Source organism: Entelurus aequoreus, linkage group LG15 (assembly GCF_033978785.1).
Source record: "Entelurus aequoreus isolate RoL-2023_Sb linkage group LG15, RoL_Eaeq_v1.1, whole genome shotgun sequence".
Classification (NCBI taxonomy): domain Eukaryota; kingdom Metazoa; phylum Chordata; class Actinopteri; order Syngnathiformes; family Syngnathidae; genus Entelurus; species Entelurus aequoreus.
Window position 1 is genome coordinate 16,994,853 of NC_084745.1, and position 13,872 is coordinate 17,008,724.

General features: G+C 39.3%; 1 protein-coding gene across 3 annotated transcripts in view; it reads left to right on the forward strand.

The window, feature by feature from the left end:
- The first annotated feature begins 580 nt into the window (after positions 1-580).
- Positions 581-13,872, forward strand: part of LOC133629863 (enhancer of polycomb homolog 1-like) — a 62,222-nt gene continuing 48,930 nt past the window's right edge. For all 3 annotated transcript variants that reach the window (XM_062020908.1, XM_062020909.1, XM_062020910.1), the window contains exons 1-2: positions 581-874; positions 9,782-9,873. The gene's annotated coding sequence lies outside the window, so the exon portion shown is untranslated. The remainder of the gene's footprint in view (positions 875-9,781; positions 9,874-13,872) is intronic.

Here is a 13,872-nt window from a genome sequence, read left to right on the forward strand (position 1 = left end):
ATAGTACTAACCTTTAACAGTTAATTTTACTCATTTTCATTAAATACTAGTTCCTATGTAAATGTTTTTATATTGTTTTACTTTCTTTTTTATTCAAGAAAATGTTTTTAATTTATTTATCTTATTTTATTTTATGAATTTTTTAAAAGAGGACCTTATCTTCACCATACCTGGTTGTCCAAATTAGGCATAATAATGTGTTAATTCCACGACTGTATATATCGGTATCGGTTGATATCGGTATCGGTTGATATCGGTAATTAAAGAGTTGGACAATATTGGGTATCGGCAAAAAGCCATTATCGGACATCCCTAGTTGGAAACAATAAAAACAACAAAAACAGCACAGTACTCCCGTCGCATAAAGGATCTTTTTTTCCCTGCAGAATCTTTACAAAAAGCAGAGGGGATAATTTTAGCTTTTAAAAGACATTTTGGAATGTATTTGAAGTTGAACATGCATAAATAAAAGAATAGGACTTCATTATGGTTGCTATTGTTTATGGGTAGGCGGGGCTTATGTGCAAGTGTCCTCGCACTTGTGGGCTCTCCTCTCTCGTGATTGGCTGGTTCAACACGCCAATCACCATTGTGCCTGCTAAGTGGCTTCTGGTCAGTTTTGGATGTTTTGTCGAAGTCACCTCCGAAAGCCTTGGAAGTTTATCCCGGAACTCATAACAACTTTCTTTTTGCGGAAAACTGTCGGATATGGACGACGCATCGCCGCCAGCTCCTTGCACTTTGAAAAAATGGGCGAATTATCGAAAGGGATTCCCTTCTCCAAGGCGACCTGAAGGGGAGCTAACCTGTTAGCTTTGGGCTAGCAGTATGTCAACCACCATCCTCCTACCCGGGGACTCTGCTATAAGAGCGGGTATGTTGGCGAGAGAGAGGTGTTCTGGTGCTTGTGGGTGACACCCACTAGAAGAAGCCCGAGGTTGGCGAGAGCAAGTCGGTTACGAGTTGCTGGAGGGAGTGGGGAGTCTCCAAAGTGTTAGCTCGGCTGGTAATAATGGCGCAGGGTCAGGCTAGGCTAGCTAGCACTGTGTAAACACAGCTGTGAACGACAAGCTAGCTCTCACTAAATCCCATTTTCTACCGCTTGTCCCTTTCGGGGTCGCGGGGGGATGCTTTCGTTCGTTAATGTATTTATCATTTCTACTTTTTATTCCACTTAATGCGCATTCTGTTTTTTAGACGTTGTAGTTAAACAGTCCCAGTGCGTTCATCACAACGTTGGAAATAGCATAAACTTTAGCTTTCATTTGCATGGAACCACTTCACATTCTTTCCCATAGAAATCCATCCAACTGTTATTATATACTGGCTTATAATAGAATAATGGTTGCCGTGTTTTTTTATATACTGTGCCAGTGACGTGCAGTGAATTATACACCAGTGTTTCCCCCAGAAAAATTGTTAGTTAAAGGCCTACTGAAATGAAATTTTCTTATTTAAACGAGGATAGCAGGTCCATTCTATGTGTCATACTTGATCATTTCGCAATATTGCCATATTTTTGCTGAAAGGATTTAGTAGAGAACATCAACGATAAAGTTCGCAACTTTTGGTCGCTGATAAAAAAGCCTTGCCTGTACCGGAAGTAGCGTGACGTCACAGGTTGTGGAGCTCCTTACATCTGCACATTGTTTACAATCATGGTCACCAGCAGCGAGAGCGATTCGGACCGAAAAAGCAACGATTACCCCATTAATTTGAGCTAGGATGAAAGATTTGTGGATGAGGAGAGTGAGAGTGAAGGATTAGAGGGCAGTAGAAGCGATTAAGATAGGGAAGATGCTGTGAGAGGCGGGTGGGACCTGATATTCAGCTGGGAATGACTAAACAGTAAATAAACACAAGACATATATATACTCTATTAGCCACAACACAACCAGTCTTATATTTAATATGCCACAAATTAATCCGCATATAACCCACCAATACAACTCAAACACCCGCACAACACACTCAATCCCACAGCCCAAAGTACCGCTCACCTCCGTAAAGTTCATACAGCACATATATTTCCCCAAAGTTACGTACGTGACATGGACATAGCGGCACGCACGTACGGGCAAGTGATCAAATGTTTGGAAGCCAAAGCTGCGTACTCACGGTAGCGCGTCTGTTATCCAACTCAAAGCCTTCCTGGTTGTGTTACTGCAGCCGGCCGCTAATACACCGCTTCCCACCTACAGCTTTCTTCTTTGCTGTCTTCATTGTTCATTAAACAAATTGCAAAAGATTCACCAACACAGATTTCCAGAATACTGTGGAATTTTGCGATGAAAACAGAAGACTTAATAGCTGGCCACAATGGTGTCCCAATATGTCCGTGACGTCACGCGTGCAAACGTCATCATACCGAGACGTTTTCAGCAGAATATTTTGCGGGAAATTTAAAACTGCACTTTACTAATCTAACCCGGCCGTATTGGCATGTGTTGCAATGTTAAGATTTTATCATTGATATATAAACTATCAGACTGCGTGGTCGGTAGTAGTGGGTTTCAGTAAGCCTTTAAGGTGGTGACTCTCCAGGGGGAGGGGACCGGGGAAGGGGGTGGGTGTAAGGATCGGTGTAACTCGGCCTGTCGCCATCACGTCTCCACCTCGTCGCTGCCACCACAGCGTGGGGGGCAATAGACTACGGCAGGGGTGCCCGCACTTTTTCAGCTGGCGAGCTACTTTTTAAATGACCAAGTCGAGGTGATCTATTTCATACATATATATTAGGGGTGTGGGAAAAAATCGATTCAAATTCGAATCGCGATTCTCATTTTTAAAAAATCGATTTTTTTTAATTTTTTTTTTTATTGATCAATCCAACAAAACAATGCACAGCAATACCATAACACAGCAATCCAATTCCAAAACCAAACCCGACCCAGCAACACTCAGAACTGCAATAAACAGACCAATTGAGAGGAGACACAAACACGACACAGAACAAACCAAAAGTAGTGAAACAAAAATGAATATTATCAACAACAGTATCAATATTAGTTACAATTTCAACATAGCAGTGATTTAAAATCCCTCATTGACATTACCATTAGACATTTATAAAAAAATTACAAAAATGAACAATAGTGTCACAGTGGCTTACACTTGCATCGCATCTCATAAGCTTGACAACACACTGTGTCCAATATTTTCACAAAGATAAAATAAGTCATATTTTTGGTTCATTTAATAGTCAAAACAAATTTACATTATTGCAATTAGTTGATAAAACATTGTCCTTTACAATTATAAAAGCTTTTTACAAAAATCTACTACTCTGCTTGCATGTCAGCAGACTGGGGTAGATCCTGCTGAAATCCTATGTATTGAATGAATAGAGAATCGGAAAAAAATCGTTTTTGAATCGAGAATCGTGTTGAATTGAAAAGAAAATCGATTTTGAATCGAATCGTGACCCCAAGAATCGATATTGAATCGAATCGTGGGACACCCAAAGATTCACAGCCCTTATATATATATATATATATATATATATATATATATATATATATATATATATATATATATATGTATATATATATATATATATATATATATATATATATATGTATATATATATATATATATATATATATATATATATATATATATATATATGTATATGTATATCAGTGACGTGCGGTGAGGTTCATGGCTGGTGAGGCACTGACTTCATCACAGTCAGATTTACAAACATATGAACCCTAAAGAGTATCTTATTCACCATTTGATTGGCAGCAGTTAACGGGTTATGTTTAAAAGCTCATACCAGCATTCTTCCCTGCTTGGCACTCAGCATCAAGGGTTGGAATTGGGGGTTAAATCACCAAAAATGATTCCCGGGTGCGGCGCCGCTGCTGCCCACTGCTCCCCTCACCTCCCAGGGGGTGAACAAGGGGATGGGTCAAATGCAGAGGAAAAATTTCATTACACCTCGTGTGTGTGTGACAATCATTGGTACTTTAACTTTACACATACAAACTGTAGCACACAAAAAAGCACATTTAATAAAAAAAACATTAGGGTCTTACCTTTACTTATAAATGAAGTCCATGCGCCGCTGTTGTGCTGGATTAATGCACCCCCGCCGTAGAATGCACCCCCTGACGCGAGTGTTGTATCAACTAAAGCCCACACTTAAACTTTCCACGTGCAAGATTGAATCTGTTTAAAAAAGTTATTTAATAAGAAGCCAAAAAGGGCAAAAACTATAATGTTCGTGTTGGAGGAGTTGTGAATGAATGAAATATGAAATCCGTGCTGCAGTCTGCAGGTGTACCTAATGTTGTGGCCCTGCAGTCATTCACAACTCCAACACGAACATTATTGTTTTTGCACTTTTTAAGTTCTTATTAAATAACTTTTTTAAATAGATTCAATGTTGCACGTGGAAAGTTTAAGTGTGGGCTTTAGTTGATATAACACTCCCGTCAGGGGGTGCATTTTACGGCGTGGGTGCATTATCCACAAGGAGGCGGGATTACTGCGAGCCTCAGCCAGTGCGTCTTCGCAGCAGTTTTATGATTGCTCAGCACAAGAAATACTTACACACATACAGTTGTTGACAAAATACACTGTACATTATATACCTCAGCTAACTAAACTATGGAAATGTATAATATAGTTCATATAGCAATACGGTCTCACTGCTCAGCAGGCCAGCAGTTAGCCGAGTCCGCAATCCATGTTGAGGCACAACGCAGTGACGTGCCTCAACTGGCTGCTGATCACAGCAAGTCTCTTCTCAGTATTTGAACGGCAAATGTGAAAATTCCGCGGTTTTGAATAAAAATAATCTAAAACTGGTGAAGTTAAAAGGAAAATAACTTTATAGTATAATCACTGGATACATATAACAATTTAATTAATTTTTTTTCTTTTTACATTTTTTTCTTTCCATGATGGCACGTGAGGCCCTGCCTCCAGTGACTGCACATCACTGATATATATATATACATATATATATATATATATATATACATATAATTTTTAAATTTTTTGCCGTTTTTGTTCACATGTAAAAGGTGTACAAAACACATGCATGTTTAACATATAGATTGCCATCTTTCATGAAGATATTCTAGTCTTTATGAAAGATGGTACAAGAATATAAGTTGGTTTTATACCTGATTCTGATGACTTGCATGGATTGTAATCAGACAAGATTCACACTAGTGCTGACAACTTTCACATTTTCGATTTTACATTGTGGAGGAGGGAAAAAAAGTCCTCCTTTCTGTCCAATACCACATTGAAGTGGTTGGTTTTGGCATCCTGTTTGTCCATTTTCCATACTCGTTTTTTTACACTTTACAAGAAATAGATCGACGGCAAACTCCGTGGCTTGCTAGCTTGTTTGCGTTAGCTTTCGGAGACTCTTACTTTGTTAGCGCAGGCAGCATCGAGCAGCTCTTTTATTGTGAAGACAGGAACTGTGCGGTCAGTCTCTAGGCTTTTGATGGCACGGTTGGAATAAAAACTGTTTCTCGCCTTCCTGACGGTCTTTTTTTCCTTCACACTGAGCTGTCTGCAGCCAGCGTCATCTCACAAGATCCTCGGGTGCCTTGAATGTCAATCAAGTAACGTCATAGGGAAGATTTATGATCGCAAATTTTTAGGTCTATTTTTTCAATGCCTGGCAGGCGATCGACTGACACACACTGCGCGGTCGACCGGTAGTTCGATCGCGATCGACCGGTAGATCGCGATCGACGTAATGGGCACCCCTGGACTACAGACTGCGGTGAAGTAGGCCGGCTTCATCGCGTGAAGAAGCCTACAACTTTTGGTTGTGTTTTCCGCTCCATTTGCTGAATGGTGATATACGATATAGCGATATTTTTTCCGTAAAGTAAAAACAAAACAGTCCTAGTTACCTGAGATACTAAGGACGTCATTATTATGACTTAGTAATTTTGTAAGTCAAAATAATGACTTACAAAGTCAAATTAATGACTTACTGTAAGTAAGCGTTTGAAAAAAAGAGTTAAAAGTGGGGCCACATGCTGACATATGCTCAACTCATCATGCTTAATTTATTACAGCATTTGGGAAGCCTGTAGTTGATTTTTATTATGTAAATGTTATATTTTTATCAACATGTGATAGCAGGGACCCTGCCATTCAAAACTAGGCTGCTACATTACTAATGATTAATGTAACTATAGCTGAAAAAATAGTACAATAGCAATAGGAGAGACTATTCATCCCTGAACACCATGGAGTTCATGTAGGCTTTATGATGCAGTTACATTATTATATCAACTATCAGAGAAAGCTTCAGGAAAGTCTTCATTTAACATAATGTCCTTTTTTGCTGCTTCAACACAGCTCAATCAACACAGAAAAAGGTAAAGTGACATAACTTAGTTGTTAACTGTAGGTCAATAATGCTTGTCTTTCTCTCAGACAGACAGGGCTTTGCTGTCCGTAACACACACACGGCACAGTGAGCTAACGTTACGCTAAAAGCGAATTAGCCTTCACCTCAAGGACTGCGAGCGAGCTGAGCTGCCGCTTATGTTTCTAGAACGTCAAAGGGCTCATAGTGATGTTACTAGTAGTTGACTTGGAAGTGTTTATTATAATTTGGGGAGAGTCCGCTGCATTGTGCTTACCTGCTAAACACTAGTGATGGGTTGATGAGGCGTCATGAAGCGTTTCGACACATTGCAAAACTGTATTGATACTGTGTCGATACTGTGTCACTAAATACTGACATCTGCTGGACATTAAAAATCCCTACAGGCAACCTATGGACCGACTCAACTGACACTGATTTTATGACCTAGTATATAAACCAAGTCATTGTATTTCATTTAGGATTATTTCATATCTTAATTTAAATAAAAATATATTTTTATCTTTTTTAGATACAGTCAATAAATAATGTGAACATGTATCGTGACTAGGATGGTAGAAGGTGGGGATTGAACCTCAGTAACCAGCAACCCTCCGATTGCTGGCACGGCCACTCTACCAACTTCGCCACGCCGTCATTCCTATAACTTTCTCTAGTAACAGGATTCCATGATTAATATCAATAAATTAACATTAATAATAAATGACAGAAAAAAAGCACACGTATGACTGAGGAATCATAGTGTAACTTTGTGTGGTGTTTGAGTTGTCCGACTTTTTGTGTGGCCATAAACGCACCAGTGGCTTAGTGGTATGCGTGTTGTTGACGAACACCGTTAGGGCCGCTTGTTGTCACGATCACTCAAAGTTGCATTTCAAAATTACACAGAATAAATGTGTTTATTTTGTTTAGAATTCAGATGGGTTTGATTTGCTCTGCGGCATATATTTGCTGTGCGGCGCACAGTGTGCGCAGAGGACGCTTGAGCAGTTTTTATTAAATACTTTTTGGTCCCATTTGCTTTTAACAAAATATATCAAGTATTGAGAGTGTATCTCACCTTTCTGCATTTGTATCTGAAGCAGCAATGGCTATCCTCCTTGAAAAGGTACTTTGTATGATCACATTCATTTTGTCTTAAAGTCCTGTTTAGAGAAGTATTTAATCTTGGATACAGTATATAATCCTCCATATTGGCAGACATCCATCCATCCATTTTCTACCGCTTGTCCCTACCGCTGGAGCCTATCTCAGCTGCATTCGGGCAGAAGGTGGGGTACACCCTGGACAAGTTGCCACCTCATCACAGGGCCAACACAGATAGACAGACAACATTCACACTCACATTCACACACTAAGTGTGAATGTGTTTCAGTATTGGCAGACACATTCACTTAATTAAATTTAATTCCAAGCAATAAAACATATTTTTGCATCTGACAAAAAACACCCACAAACGCTGGCTTAAAAATGCCATCTTTGTTATAAATACAGGGTTTTTTTTTTAAAAGGAAGAAAATGAAAAAGGCTGGCTTCCGCTGGAGAGACATGTCTGCTAGTTTGAGTGCCCCCACTTCTCCCAATGTGGCGAGTCAGAGTATAGCTGAGGCATTAAACTGCAAGTTGACAATATCTCGCCTCCTGCCTTGAGACAGAGGTACTTGCTGCCTCATGGCCTGCCTTTTCCCCGTGGCAACAAGCATGCGCCCCACTCACTACACTTTGTGTGTAGCCGTGGAGGCACTTCCTGTGACTGCCTTACAAAATGGATTAACTCGCTGGGGAAAAAAAAGACAATATAACATACATCCCAGTGTTTCCCATAAACTGCCAAGATACCTGTGGTGGTGGGGGCGTGGCTATGGGCGTGGTCACCATATCATCGAGTAATTTGCATAATTTACTACAATGATATGATTTTCTCTAAAAAGGCTCATAAAAAAGGACAATAACTAATTAATAATAACAGTTTTGTTTTAAACGTCCATCCATCCATCCATCCATTTTACAATATAATTACAACACTTTATGTACATATTTATATACAGATTTGAACAATAAGTTATTCACTGAAATATATTTATTAATTGTGGTTCTTACAAAAAATATATCTTATAAAATATAAAAGCTAAAATGTATCTTAAAGCTCTGCCCCTTCAATTAGTGCATACTAAATAATTTAACTTTAGCCTACTACTACAACCATATTATTTACCGGCAACATAATAATTTCTCTCTTTCTATCCCCTCCTGCTCCGCCCCGGCTGCACCAAATGATAATATAAATACATTTAATAAAGTCAAATACAAATTAGGCAACAAGAGAAGTATCCTACACTTCTCTTTTGTAAAGTAAATCTGAACAGCCGATATGGGCATCTACATCAACTATATGATTTGCCTGAGAAGCTGGACAGGACAAAAAAAAATAAAAAATCTATTTGTGGCGGACGTAATTCTTTCGTGGCGGGCCGCCACAAATAAATGAATGTGTGGGAAACACTGCATCCAGAAACGTGAACGCATGTGAAAAAGTGCAATATATTTATCTGTACAGTAATCTATTTATTTATTTATATATATTTATATTTATTTATTTTATATATATATTATTTATATATATTTATTTATTTATACATGCACCTTATTGCTTTTTTTTAATCCTGCACTACCATGAGCTTATGTAACAAAATTGCGTTCTTATCTGTGCTGTAAAGTTCAAATTTGAATGACAATAAAAAGGAAGTCTAAGTCTCTAACTTCTCGTCTGCCGCGTTATTTTGAACAGGAACCAGAATTTCCGCGATTTTGACTGTGAAAATTATCAAAATATACAGGAACCACACCAAAGTCACATAGAATGCATAAACCGAAAGAGAAATATTAAAACTTATTTTATTTTATTACTTAGTTTTTGAACATCTCATGGTTAAGCCTTTTACCCCGTGGTGGCAAGGTGAGGCACTGCCTCACTTACCTCGCCTGACAGCACGTCACTGCTACTTTCATTCCGCTTAATGAGCATTCTGTTTAGTAGACGTTGTAGTTAAACAGTCGCAGTGCATTCATCACAACGTTGGAAATAGTATCAACTTGAGCTTTCATTTGCATGGAACCACTTCACATTCTTTCCCATAGGAATTCATCCATCCATCTATCCATTTTCTACCGCTTGTCCCTTTCGGGGTCGCGGGGGGTGCTGGAGCCTATCTCAGCTGCATTCTGGCGGAAGGCGGGGTACACCCTGGACAAGTCGCCACCTCATCACAGGGCCAACACAGATAGACAACATTCACACACTAAAGACCATTTAGTGTTGCCAATCAAATCCATCCACCTGTTATTATATACTGGCTTATAATAAAAATAATGTTTGCCGGTGGTTTTATATATGCTGTCTTTTGCTTTAAGGTCCTCCAGGATGCTTCACAGATGTCGGAATATTACTCCCAAATGGATGATGTTTTTCAAGATGATTCAGCAATGCCAAGAAGAATTCTCAGGTTAAATGCATGTTTTATGTTTTTTCCACACTTCCTTTTAAAGTACCAGTATAATGGAACAACATGTTGACTGTATTGAAACAATTATTTATTCCTGATTTACAACACCAAAAGTCCTACAAAGTTTGCGAGTAAATACACTGTGTTCTAAATTATTATGCAAAATGGATTTAAGAGTCAAAACCCTTTTTTTTCTTCTTTTTTTTTCATTAAACTCATGGATGGTACAGTGTCTCAAGGCTCTGTAGATCATTGACATCAATCTCAGACACCTGTGATAAATAGTCCCCCAGGTGAGCCCAATCAAAGGAAAACTGCTTAAAACCCTACTGAAACCCACTACTACCGACCACACAGTCTGATAGTTTATATATCATTGATGAAATCTTAACATTGCAACACATGCCAATACGGCCGGGTTAGATTAGTAAAGTGCAATTTTAAATTTCCCGCGAAATATCCTGCTGAAAACGTCTCGGTATGATGACGTCTGCGCGTGACGTCACGGATTGTAGCGGACATTTTGAGACACCATTGTGGCCAGCTATTAAGTCGTCTGTTTTCATCGCAAAATTCCACAGTATTCTGGACATCTGTATTGGTGAATCTTTTGCAATTTGTTTAATGAACAATGGAGACAGCAAATTAGAAAGCTGTGGAGAACTGGGACAACAGAGACTCTTACCAGGAGGACTTTGAGTTGGATAGCAGACACGGTACCGTGAGTACGCAGCTGCGGCTTCCAAACATTTGATCGCTAGCCCGTACGTGCGTGCCGCTATGTGCATGTCACGTATGTAACTTTGTGGAAATATGTGCTGTATGAACTTTGCGGAGGTGAACGGCACTTTGGGCTGTGGGATTGAGTGTGTTGTGCAGGTGTTTGAGTTGTATTGGTGGGTTATATGGACAGGAGGCGGGAGGTGTTTGTTATGCGGGATTAATTTGTGGCATATTAAAGGCCTACTGAAATGAACTTTTTTTTGTTTAAACGGGGATAGCAGATCCATTCTATGTGTCATACTTGATCATTTCGCGATATTGCCATATTTTTGCTGAAAGGATTTAGTAGAGAACATCGACGATAAAGTTTGCAACTTTTGGTCGCTGATAAAAAAAAAAAGCCTTGCCTGTACCGGAAGTAGCGTGACGTCACAGGTTGAAAGGCTCCTCACATTTCCCCATTGTTTACACCAGCAGCGAGAGCGATTCGGACCGAGAAAGCGACGATTACCCCATTAATTTGAGCGAGGATGAAAGATTCGTGGATGAGGAACGTGAGAGTGAAGGACTAGTGCAGTGCAGGACGTATCTTTTTTCGCTCTGACCGTAACTTAGGTACAAGGGCTCATTGGATTCTACACTTTCTCCTTTTTCTATTGTGGATCACGGATTTGTATTTTAAACCACCGCGGATACTATATCCTCTTGAAAATGAGAGTCGAGAACGTTAAATGGACATTCACAGTGACTTTTATCTCCACGACAATACATCGGCGAAGCACTTTAGCTACGGAGCTAGCGTGATAGCATCAGGCTTAACTGCAGATAGAAACAAAAGAAATAAACCCCTGACTGGAAGGATAGACAGAAAATCAACAATACTATTAAACCATGGACCTGTAACTACACGGTTAATGCTTTCCAGCCTGGCGAAGCTTAACAATGCTGTTGCTAACGACGCCATTGAAGCTAACTTAGCTACGGGACCTCACAAAGCTATGCTAAAAACATTAGCTATCCACCTACGCCAGCCAGCCCTCATCTGCTCAACACCCGTGCTCACCTGCGTTCCAGCGATCGACGGAGCGACGAAGGACTTCACCCGATCATCGATGCTAGCGTCGGATAGCGCGTCTGCTATCCAAGTCAAAGTCCTCCTGGTTGTGTTGCTGCAGCCAGCCGCTAATACACCAATCCCACCTACAGCTTTCTTTTTTGCGGTCTTCATTGTTCATTAAACAAATTGCAAAAGATTCACCAACACAGATGTCCAGAATACTATGGAATTTTGCGAATGAAAACAGAGCTTTTTGTATTGGATACAATGGTGTCCGAATACTTCTGTTTCAACGATTGACGTCACGCGCATACGTCATCATACATAGACGTTTTCAACCGGAAGTTTCACTGGAAATTTAAAATTGCACTTTATAAGTTAACCCGGCTGTATTGGCATGTGTTGCAATGTTAAGATTTCATCATTGATATATAAACTATCAGACTGCGTGGTCGGTAGTAGTGGGTTTCAGTAGGCCTTTAATAATTTAGAACAGTGACCTTTGAGTTATTTATTGTATTTATTTATTGTAAAAATACTGTTATCATTTCGAGATTTGTTCAATGAAATTTGAATTAAACTTAACGGCTGATGACACGTCCCACTGGGAGGAGGCCCCGCGGCAGGCCAAGGACCAGATGGGGGGATTACATCTCCTCTCTGGCCTGGGAACGCTTCGGGATTCCCCAGGAGGAAGTCGCAAATGTTGCTCTGGAGAGGGAAGTCTGGGGGTCTCTGCTGGAGCTGCTGTCCCCGCGACCCGATTCCGGATAAGCGGTTGAAGATGGATGGATGGATGGATGGCTGATGACTTGAAAATTATACTGACTGACATTTGCATCAATTATTTATGAACATTTGAGTAAAATGTACTTTGCATAATAATTTGGAACACAGTGTCGATATGATCAACATAATATAAATCTTGCCGAGATTCCGAAGCCATATTGAGCATGAGCAGTACGGACCGTAGCATGGGTTACCTGTATCGTTGCACCTCTAAGAAGCACAATTTTATATATATGAACAAAATGACAGTTGTCAGTTGTTAACATATATTACCTCGATCAAACATGTTGGAAATGTTTGTTACAAGATACTGAAGTAGTAAACAGTAGGGATGCAGTACTCTGTATAATCCTGCACGGGACAATCCGCTTTAATAAAAAATGAATACAAAATTGTGATATTAATTGAGATTGGATGATATGAAAAAATTAATCGTGAACATTTTTTTGGCCATATCGCCCAGCCCTATTGCCTAAAATGTATTAATAAATGAAAGTTTTTCTGTAGTTAAAAATTTAAACGGTATTACTAACCGTCTGGAATAGTACCGCGGTTTATCATTATACGGTCTACTGTTACTTCCCTAGTTAGGGCTTATGATAACAATATAGCTAATACTTGGTTAATATTCAGGTCATAAGCTGCAAGTGGAGTATTTTTGGCAGTTTTTGGATGGTTATTTAGAGGGCTTTATGGGCACCCCAGTTGACTCCATTGTTAGTTGACTTTTGCCAACGTTAATTTATGAGTTAGAATGCATTAAAAGAAAAAAGTGTTCTTGTCTTACATAGGGTTTGTGAATGAAAAAGCAAATTTTTCCCGTTTTTGCATATTTCCAATATGACTGATCTGCTGACAATGGGCAGAGTGCAGAGAAATTTGCCCCTGTGATGTCATCAGATCCCTAACGTATGGAAAAGCCAAAGACGCATATTCAAAATGGCTGTTTAAAATGGTGGTATTTTGTGGGCGTTTAGACAGTATTTTCACATAACTTGTGGATTGCAAATACAATTGGTTATGGTTTAACAGAGGTAATTAATTATTGATGCCAAATAACCAGGCATGTTAAACAGGAAAACATCCTTCACATGTAAGCTTGGGGTCACAGCAAGCTTTAAGTACAAGTATAATAGGCAAATAAATGCTATTCATATGCTGAATTGTGTTCCATCCATAAATAAATTATTGTGTCAATGCATTGTCCAGTTGTAATAATCAGCCTTCTCGTGTTACCAATATTTAATAAAAGGGTGGGGTTTGTTTGGATTTAACATTTATATTTAATTTGCAAAACGAAAAGTAGAAAATAGTTACCACCAGGTGGAATTCTTTGCAAGACAATGAAAGTGTCGGTTCGAGTGAAATATGTTGTTTGTAGATACAGTATAATAATTCGGATAAATGTTCTATGTCAACCCGCGTAATGC